General features: G+C 30.6%; 1 protein-coding gene across 2 annotated transcripts in view; it reads left to right on the top strand.

Annotated features, from left to right (window-relative positions):
- Positions 1-5,344: 5,344 nt before the first annotated feature.
- The window catches only part of LOC140450884 (cytochrome P450 9e2-like), a 71,794-nt gene continuing 65,836 nt past the window's right edge, over positions 5,345-11,302 (top strand). The window contains exon 1 of one of the 2 annotated variants that reach the window (XM_072544570.1): positions 5,345-5,502. The gene's annotated coding sequence lies outside the window, so the exon portion shown is untranslated. Of the gene's footprint in view, positions 5,527-11,302 lie in introns of both variants that reach the window. The other variant, XM_072544569.1, reaches the window with a different exon arrangement.

Genomic DNA, 11,302 nt, shown 5'->3' with positions numbered 1-11,302 from the left:
TTATTTATACATCTTTTCTAATATCTCGTTGTATTTTTGATTACATTCGTAACTTGCATATACGTATATATGTCATTTTCTTGTTTTTATAGACCTTCTTTTTAGACACATTTTCCTGTTTCTGTTTTATTCCGAGTCTCGTTGCAACAGGTTCGAGCCCCGCACCAGAGACACATTTTTTAGTTTTAGTAGATTTGTTTTTTTGTTTTATTCATACATATTAGTTCTTTTCTAATATCTCGTTCTATTGTTGCTTATGTGTATTCGTAACTTGTATAAATTTTCTCTGTCGAATTACTCTACATTAAAAAACTTTTGATTTGAAATTTTGTGATTTTTTTTCTCGTACAGACTTTTTTAGATATTTTTTGTTTCTGTTTTATCCGTTGTATTAGGTTAGAGTCTCGCAACAGAGACACATTTTTCAGTTTAGTTCATAAATACTAGTTCTTTTCTAACATCTTAGTCTATTTTCGCTTATATGTATTTGTAACTTGTTTATACGTATATACCTATGTAATTTTCTCTGTCGAATTATTCTAAACTAAAGTTTTGCTTTGACTAAAAGACTTTTGCTTTGACATTTTGCGTCATTTCTTCTCTTTCAGACCTTCTTTTTAGACCCATTTTTCTGTCTCTGTTTTATATCGCGTCTCGTTTCAACAGATTAGAATCCTGCACCAGAGACACGTTTTTTTTTAGGTTTATTTATACATATTAGTTATTTTCTAATATCTCGTTGTATTTTTTGATTGCATTCGTAACTTGTATATACGTATATATGTCATTTTCTTTTTATAGGCCTTCTTCTTAGACACATTTTTCTGTTTCTGTATTATTCCGATTCTCGTTGCATCAGGTTCGAGCCCCGCACCAGAGACACATTTTTTTAGTTTTAGTAGATTTGTTGGTGTTTTATTCATACATATTAGTTCTTTTCTATTATCTTGTTATATTGTTGCTTATGTATATTCGTAACTTGTATAAATTTTCTCTGTCGGTTTACTCTACATTAAAAGACTATTGCTTTGAAATTTTGTGATTGTTTTTTTCGTACAGACCTTTTTAGATATTTTTTTGTTTCTGTGTCATCCTGTGCATTAGGTTAGAGTCTCGCAACAGAGACACATTTTTTAGTTTAGTTCATACATACTAGTTCTTTTCTAATATCTCAGTCTATTTTTGCTTACATTTGTAACTTGTTTATACGTTTATATGTAATTTTCTCTGTCGAATTATTCTAAACTATATTATTGCTTTGAAATTTTACGATCATTTTTCTCTTAGAGACCTTCTGTTTTAGACACATTTTTTGTTTCTCTTTTACCCCAAATCTCATTGCATCAGGTTAGAGTCCCACACCAGAGACACATTTTGTTTTAGTTTTATTCATACATATTAGTTCTTTTCTAATATCTTGTTTTTTATTATATTCGTAACTTGCATATTATTATGTAATTTTTTCAGTCGAATTACTCTAAACTAAAAGAATTTTGATTTAAAATTTTTATTTTTGTTTTAGTTTTCTTGTGATTATTTTCAATCTTAGGAAAAATGACTGTTTTGTAGATAATATAAATTAATAAATATGTGACTGCAAATATAAAGTACAAATATGATGTGATTTTAAATTTACTTTATTTACAGACTTGTTCTAAAAAATTTTCAGAATGGGAATCATCAATCCTGTGCTAGTACACACCAAAGAACAGCTTATTTCAGCATGTCGGTACTTTGCGGGGCTGGAATATGTATCTTTCGCTCGGAGATATCCATTGCCTTTATATGAAACCCTAGCCGGCTATGAAACGGAATTCATTGAGCAGCATATTACTGGGAATTACCTTTTGGATGGTCCAGAAGTTCATAATATCCGGAGACAGCTGCCATTCCCTATACCAAGAATTCCTTCAACGATAGAAAATAGATAAAGATATATGTATGTGTACAATCAAAAAATATATCTAATGATTTTTATGACATGTTCTGTTTAATTATTTCTAATTGTACCTATCGCCTTCTTTCCTTTCCAATTACCCCTCATAAGTTACGACTGGGCCAATAGGCAAGAAGATACATATATATATATATATATATATATATATATATATATATATATTGTAAAGACTACGACCGTCAATTTATATTTCTAAAGTTAACTGTCGATAACATACTACATATTGAGTTGTAAGTTATGAACTATAAACATCTATATTTCTTATAAACTCAATGTCATTTGTTATATTTTAGAGAACTGATGAAGCTTTAGAAATATAAAGCGAAACGTCTTCAATAAACTTATGAAGTAGTTGACTTCTTTTTTTATTTGCCAACCTGAATGACCGATTAAACCTCTGAATTCACTAGTTGAATACTTTAGAAATATATATATATATATATATATATATATATATATATATACATATATATATATATATATATATATATATATATATATATATATATATATATAAATATATATATACCTATATATATATATATATATATAATAAAAGATAAGATATATTTAGAAATATATATATATATATATATATATTTAGAAACATATATATATATATATATATATACCTATATATATATATATATATATATATATATATATATATAATAAAAGATAAAACTAGACAAACTCAGCACAACGCCGAGTACAAATAAGAAACGAGCTGTATTTTATATTTAGAACTGTAGCATTCATATTAAAAAATAATGATTTATATTTAAGTATGTACTTATTTATATTAAAAATATAAAAACAAAATTTGTTACTTTACTAATGTTTGTATTTTGAGAACGATTTCCGAAGTGGAAATTGAAACGTCAATAAACGTATTTTAACCTTTAATTGTGGCTTATTCCCATTTAAATAGTAATTAAAAATATATTCTTTAAACCAGAATCTTTGGTTTTTTCACTCCCTTCCTAAATATGAATTTCGATTTACAATATTAACGCTTGTGTACGTACGTTAGCTTGTGACCTTTGGAAGGGTAGTTGAAACACGGATGTAGTGTCATTTTGATAGTCGCCTTATTTGTTATTTATCCTGTTACATCCTCCCCATTCATTTGCTATGTTGCGTGTTAGGATTCGATCAGTTGTTTATTTGGTACTGAGCCAGATTCCAAATTTAAGTAAATAATTCAAGATTTGTCATATAGTTAATCTATTTTTCTATCTAGATATATTCGTTATATACGTATTCAATGCCTTTATCGCATAATATTATGGTAGATTTTTCTATATCAATCAATTCTATTCGTTAGACCCTATCACATGATACGTCGCACATCCCTCTATTTTGAGTCATATAGGTACTACATACCTAAGGTCTTTATGGTTCATTGCTCTTTCTCTCCTTTCGAACGACCCATCATACATTACGATCGGACCAATAAGCGTGTAGGTACATATCTAAAGCCTTTATGGCATGATGTTATGTTTAGTTTTTCTGTAGTATCTAAATCTATTTATTTAGCCCTATCACGATATCTTGCACATCCCGGTACGTTAAGTTGTTTAGGCACTACCTATCTAAGGTCTTTATGGTTCATCGCTTTGTTTAATTCTTATACATGATTGTACCTCTTGGCTTTGCTCCTTTCCAATGATCCCTCATACATTATGACCGAAAATTTATAATTACATTAATTTGAATAATAGTTAAACTACAAAAATATTTTATAAATTTAATTTGAAGTAAAAATGGCGAATTACTGATGCCGACTTGTCACATGATACCTCCCATATCTCTCTACGTTAAGCCGTTTAGGCACTACATACCTACAATCTTTATTGTCCATGACTCTACGGAAAAGAAGAAGAATTGGCACTTGCGGAAAGAATGAGAAGAAAAATAGACAGTTGACAAAAAGAAGAAGAGCGTTCCTAGGCACTACATATCTACAATCTTTATTTGTTTTAGTTATTTTATTTTTATAATAATTTATTTAATATTTTAATTTAAAAATAGCGCCACCTAGCGGACAATAGTTGAATTACGGTAGAGGAGATTCCTTCGACGTCATATATCTTTCTCACTCTTACTCACTAAAAGATCCTTCTCTCTCTAACACATTCTTTTCCCTATGACTATAGTCATGCCCTTGTTGTATATCTACTCACGTCGATTTTTAAATTTAATGTTCTACATTTTACAATAAAATTTTGTAGCGTTTGCAAATTTTGGTAGCGTTTTGGGCCCATTTCTGTATCTTATATTTACAGCAGATGTTCCAAGCAGCAATGATACCTTCTTACCTACTTTTGCCGACGACACAGGAATATTGGCAGTGGGTATCGACCCTAATGTAGTATCACAAAAACTACAAAATCACTTAGTCCAATTACAAAACTTGCTTAAGAGATGAAAGATCAGTGTTAATGCTAGCAAATCAGTACAAATTACTTTTATGTCAAGAAAATCTAGATGTCCACAAGTTTATATCAATAGTACTCCCAATCCTATAAAACCAGTTGTCAAATACTTGGGATTGCATCTGGATGAAAAACTTACATGGACAACGCACATTAAAAAATATGAACTGGCTATTTAGGAAAACTATACTTATATTAGTTTGGGCATATGGAATACAACTATCGGGCTGTAGTAAACCATCAAACTCGAAGATACTTTAAACATTCCAATCCAAAATACTCCGTATAAGCAAAGCTCCATGGTATGTATCTAACCAAATACTTCACAATGATCTGGACATCCCATTACTTAAGGACATAATTAAGAATCACTCAATAAAATATAAAAATCGCACCACTGAACAACGAACAACGAACTAATAAATAATTTATTCACTCAACCACTTGCCGAAAGAAGATTGAAGAGAGTATGGCCAGAAGACATACCGCAATAATACTTAGAGAACCGTCACTGGACGGTACCTAACTCACGTTAATTTACTTACAGACTATATACGTATGTATTACTCTGTGTATAGAGTAGATTGTAAACATGTAATGTAACAATAAAAGAAATATATCAAACAACGACAACTACGCCAAATAGAAAAAATGCAGATCTCGTGGCCATTCTGAAATATATGATAATAATTCAAAGCACTTTTAAAGCTTCCCTTTTTGGGAAGCAAAATTTGGATTTTAAAGGCATTCATCAAATTTCGATTTATTGCACAATAAATGCAAAATTATTGTAAGTATTTTTTTAATAATATCAATAAGCAATAATCTTCATTTATCGTTTTAAATTTATTTAGAATCGACTAGTACTCATATACATAGTAGTAAATACATTGTAGATACTTAGTTTTATAAGATAATATCAGATAATAATAATTGTGTTGTTATATAAACGAATGCGTGTGTATTTAATTAGTTCTATCTATAGTTTCTGACAGTGCAGCGATTCGAGGTAACCGAGAGTTAACGAGGAAACAACCTGAGAGGTTCATTATTTTACCATATATCTAATTTAAGTATCGGTGTAATTTGTTATCCTTTCTGTGTTAAGTAAGTTATTATAAGTACCTCAAGGTAAGTTCATTTGTGATTAAAATGTGAAATTAGCAGTTTTACATTAAAAAAAAAAGAATAAAAATATTTTTGAATTATCAAACTTCGTGTGCTAACTCCACAGAAAGCAATAAGTTATTTCATAAGAATATCAATATATTAATATTGTTCTGAAGCTAGTTTCTTGTGGCATTTTAAATTAATTACTATTTAAATGGGAATAAGCCACAATTAAAGGTTAAAATACGTTTATTGACGTTTCAATTTCCACTTCGTAAATCGTTCTAATGTTTGTATTTTGAAACGATTTCCGAAGTGGAAATTGAAACGTCAATAAACGTATGTTAACCTTTAATTGTGGCTTATTCCCATTTAAATAGTAATTAATCAATATATTAAGCAATTCTAAGAATAATAATAATGTGTGAAAATAGTTTAGGTAATTTGTGAAAAAAAATGTTTTTGGCTTTTTAAATATCTGTGTATCTATATATATATATATATATATATATATATATATATATATATATATATATATATATATATAGAAATGATTATTTCGACCAAAAAATAATTTATAAATACGTTGGAATTATCGGGTAAATTGGTCTCTAATGAAAATCTTTCTTTTTTCTAAGATACTCAATATTTCGCTATTTATTTGATAGCTTCCTCAGGAGTAAACTAAAACAATTTGAACATTACAAAAAATGGCGTACAAGTAAATTTAAAAACACTCACGGAAATTAAAAGATTCCGCAAATAAAAAATGACATTGAAGTATGTATTTGAAATATTGAAGGTGAAGATTAAATTGTCTTAAGCACGTTCATTACAGCAATACGTTAAAAAATTAAAATTATTTCAAATGTAAAAATAAAAATAAAAATTCTAACGTTTCTTTTATTGTTATTTTAATTTTTACATTTGAAGTAATTTTAATTTTTTATCGTATTGCTGTAACGAACGTGCTTAAGACAATTTAATCTTGACATTCAATATTTCAAATACTTCAATGTCTTTTTTTATTTGCGAAATCTTTTAATTTTTTTAAATGTATTTGTACGCCATTTTTTGTAATGTTCAAACTGTTTCAGCTTACTCCTGAGGAAGCTATCAAATAAATAGCAAAATATTGAGTATCTTAGAAAAAAAATTTCATTAGAGACCACTTTACCCGATACTTCCAACGATACTTCCAACGTATTATATATATATATATATATATATATATATATATATATATATATATATTATATATATATATATATATATATATATATACAGATTGAACGAATTTAAAACGGAACATACGAAATCAATGTATTTCGGCTCAACTCCGCTCTAGGTGGTTGGCCAACAAAAGGTTGTCAAATAATTATATTATAAAAATCCAATACTTCAGCGGGCTGCTGGATTCGGAACTCATTCAAGAACAAGTCAAAACTCCACCCAAATAGGTTGCCTAGAATCACTGAAAAAACTAGACTAAACAAGCAGTTATTATGCTGTCGTCAAACCACTTATCGCTTCCTTATAGTCCAAGAGATAGAGCCGAAATTTTGAACTGATCAGTAATATGACATTTCTCTATTGGAATATATTCATTGTAACTGGGTTAAGACTTTGCCTTACAGGTGGACGTCCCTCGTGGTACAGAGGGTGGCTATACAGGGATGAAGTTGTCATTTTTTTCGGAAAAATTAACGATCAATAATATGGCTGAAAATTTGCCCAGAGTAAGATCTTGGTATAACTAGACGAAATCCCAAAGGGCGGACGCGAGAGTGGATACATAAGGTGTGGCGGACAGGGGTGAAATTGCAATTTTTTGGGGAAAAATTAACGATAAGTAATATGTCCGCCATTTTCATGGCTCATTATTTAGCCCCTAAAAACTTTAAATCCAAAAGGGCGGAGAGCTGGGTTGGTACAGAGAGCCACAAAACTGGGTCAAATGTACCACTTGCCTGCGCATTTTAGGTCTCGGTAACAATTTTCAAACTGATTTTATTATATTTTTATACCGATTGATTTGAAAATTTGTATGCTCACTTCTGTTACTATTCTGAGAAGCGTCAAGTAGAGTTTTCCTCAAAATTTTCCAAAAAAATTTCCGTAAATGAAAATTTTTGTAATTTTTTGAGGTAAAATCTAATTTGTAGAATCCTTTCGATTTTCTGTAAGTTATACAATGATTTGTTTTCCAAAAATATTCAAACGATTTTTCCGATAAGAAAAAAAAATTTAGAACAGAAGTAGCATACAAATTTTCAAATCAATCGGTATAAAAATATCATAATAAAATCAGTTTGAAAATTGTTACCGATACCTAAAATGCGCAGGCAAGTGGTACATTTGACCCCGTTTTATGGCTCTCTGTACCAACCCAGCTGTCCGCCCTTTTATATTTAAAGTTTTTAGGGGCTAAATAATGAGCCATGAAAATGGCGGACATATTACTTATCGTTAATTTTTCCCCAAAAAATTGCAACCTCACCCCTGTCCGCCACCCCTTATGTATCCACTCTTGCGTCCGCCCTTTGGGATTTCGTCTAGTTATACCAAGGTCTTACTCTGGGCAAATGTTCAGCCATATTATCGATCGTTAATTTTTCCGAAAAAAATGACAACTTCATCCCTGTATAGCCACCCCCTGTACCACGAGGGGCGTCCGCCTGTAAGGCAAAGTCTTAACCCAGTTACAATGAATATATTCCAATAGAGAAATGTCATATTACTGATCAGTTCAAAATTTCGGCTCTATCTCTCCGACTATTAGGCAAGCTCCTCTTTCCTTTAAAGGAGACAGATAGTTGAACGCTATTTTATACAATGTCTATCACCGGGTATGGATTTATTTTGGTCCAAGTTTTATATTGGTCCACTATTTCAAATGCAGTTCAAACAGACATATATAAAATTGTATGTTCCGTTTTAAATTGATTCAATCTGTATATACCTATACATATATATATATATATATATATATATATATATATATATATATATATATATATATATATATATATACCTATATATACCTATATATATATATATATATATATATATATATATATATATATATATATATATATATATAAATGTTTTGGATGGGTTGGAGTCAATAAAAGGGACTATTGGTTAACTATACCCGATACTTCCAACGTATTATATATATATATATATATATATATATATATATATATATATATATATATATATATATATATATACCTATACATATATATATATATATATATATATATATATATATATATATATATATATATATATATATATAAAGTATTTAGGTATTATTGACTGACACGGTATGTAACTTAAAGTTCTAGTTTGAGGTTGCAGTCATTATTAGCTTTCGCAAAATTTATTCACTTCTTCAGGATATGCTAAAATATGGTTACAATTATTTTATCAGTAAATACAATGAAATTAGAATTAAAAATTAAATACAATTAAAATATTGTAATTATATATATATATACATATATATATATATATATATATATATATATATATATATATATACTTTAAATAAGTTAAGTTTAATGTTTTGTGAATTTCAAAATTTAATGGATTAACCTCATGTTGTAAATTTTATACAATGTTTTTAATTCTAATTTCATTGTATTTATTGATAAAATAATCGTAACCATATTGTAGCATAACCTGAAGAAGCGAATAAATTTTGAAAAAGCTTGATAGAAGAACAAAGTGTTTTAGTTATCCTGCCCTAATACTGACTGCAACCTCAAAATAGAACTTTAGTATATATATATATATATATATATATATATATATATATATATATATATATATATATATATATATATATATATAATGTTCGGAAAGATTTCCGCGATTAGTACAATTAAACTTAGCCGAGCTTTCGACATCCTCTCTGATGTCTTCTTCAGGGCTTCCGAGGTCTCAGTCTCCCGAGCCCCCAGACACTACTACACTCACTAGTCACTTCTAGTTCACTCACTAGTTCACTACTACGACTGGGACCAGGGGACGGTTCATTTATACCGTCGATGGTGACGTGGCCTAGGTGGGGGTTAGGGTTGGGATTGGCGCGAGAGTTGGCGCGAACATTTCCGACAGTGGGATTTTGATTCGAAGATGGAGGGGGCGAGATTTGAATTCTATGATTTGTTTGGCCTATATAGGATCGGGGACAGTCTGCACAAGAAATTTCATAAACTCCGTGCTGTTCATTTGGAATATTGTCTTTGATTGATCGGACAAGAGATGAAAGTTTTTGTTGGGGGGTAAATATTGTTTTTATTCCTCTTGGTTTAAGAATTTTGTCGATTTTGTCAGTGACACCTTTGATGTAAGGAAGAAACTCTTTCGTATGATAAGGGTCTGAGTCTTTGGATTGAGATTGTGTGGGAGATTGATGTCTGTGGATGCTCCTATTGATGTGATTTTCGCGGTAGCCGTTTTGGATGAGGGCTTGTTTTAAACAAGAAAGCTCAGCGGATCTACTTGCACCATCGGAAAGGCGTATTGATCTGGATACAAGGGTATTAATGACTGAATTAATTTGTGAAGGTGGGTGGTGAGAGTTGGCATGCAAGTAACGATTGGTATGTGTGGGTTTTCGATAGACAGAGTACTGAAAACCTTGGGATTGGTGTTTCTTTATGAAAACGTCGAGAAACGGTAGGGATGAATCAGTTTCCACCTCCATCGTGAACTGGATACTAGGATGTATACCATTCAGATGGGTTCGGAAAGACACCAAAGCATCCCTGCCATGGGGCCAAATGACGAATGTATCGTCAACATATCGTAGCCAACATGTGGGTTTGAGCATTGATGTGGATAGTGCTCGGGTCTCGAAGTCTTCCATAAAGATATTGGCAATCACTGGAGATAGAGGGGAGCCCATTGGGGCACCATTTATTTGTCTGTAGAATTGATTTTGGAAGATGAAATAGGTGTTGGACATACAATGTTTAATGAGAGATAAGTGGTCTTGTTGGATACTGTACTTAGTTTTCAGAATGTTTAGAGTTTCATCTATAGGAATGTTTGTAAAAAGTGAGACAATATCGAAACTTACTAGAATATCTGACGGTGATATAGGGTATTGTTTAAGAAGTTCGATGAAATGAAAAGAGTTTTTGACGAAGGATGAAGCATTTTCGGCCAAAGGTTGTAGAGTTTTGGCCAAATACTTGGCCAATGGTTGTGTAGGGCAGTTGTATGCACTGACAATGGGACGTAGAGGAATATTGGGTATGTGAATTTTGGGGAGGCCATATATTCGAGGTGTTCTTGAAGTCTTTTCACGAGGAATTAGAGATTTTTTGATGTCAACAGGAAGAAAGGTTTTATTGATAATGGCTTTTGTTGTTTTCTCCAGAGATAGGTTGTTGGATTATTAGGAATTGGTTTGTAGTCTGGAGTGTTAACGAGATTTGAAAGTTTATTGATGTAAGAAGAAGTGTTTAGGATGACGGTGGCGTTTCCTCTATCGGCGGGAAGAATGACTAGATCTGGATTTGACCGAAGTTCTTTCAGTTCTTGTTTTTTTTTTTTTTTTTTTTTTTTTTTTTAATTTCTATTTTCATCTATCCTATTTCATCTTCCAAAATCAATTCTACAGACAAATAAATGGTGCCCCAATGGGCTCCCCTCTATCTCGACTGATTGCCAATATCTTTATGGAAGACTTCGAGACCCGCCGAGCACTATCCACATCAATGCTCAAACCCACATGTTGGCTACGATATGTTGACGATACATTCGTCATTTGGCCCCA

This window comes from Diabrotica undecimpunctata, chromosome 1 (assembly GCF_040954645.1).
Source record: "Diabrotica undecimpunctata isolate CICGRU chromosome 1, icDiaUnde3, whole genome shotgun sequence".
Lineage (NCBI taxonomy): Eukaryota > Metazoa > Arthropoda > Insecta > Coleoptera > Chrysomelidae > Diabrotica > Diabrotica undecimpunctata.
The sequence above is the reverse complement of the archived record's forward strand: the minus strand, read 5'-3'. Positions and strand labels throughout refer to the sequence as shown.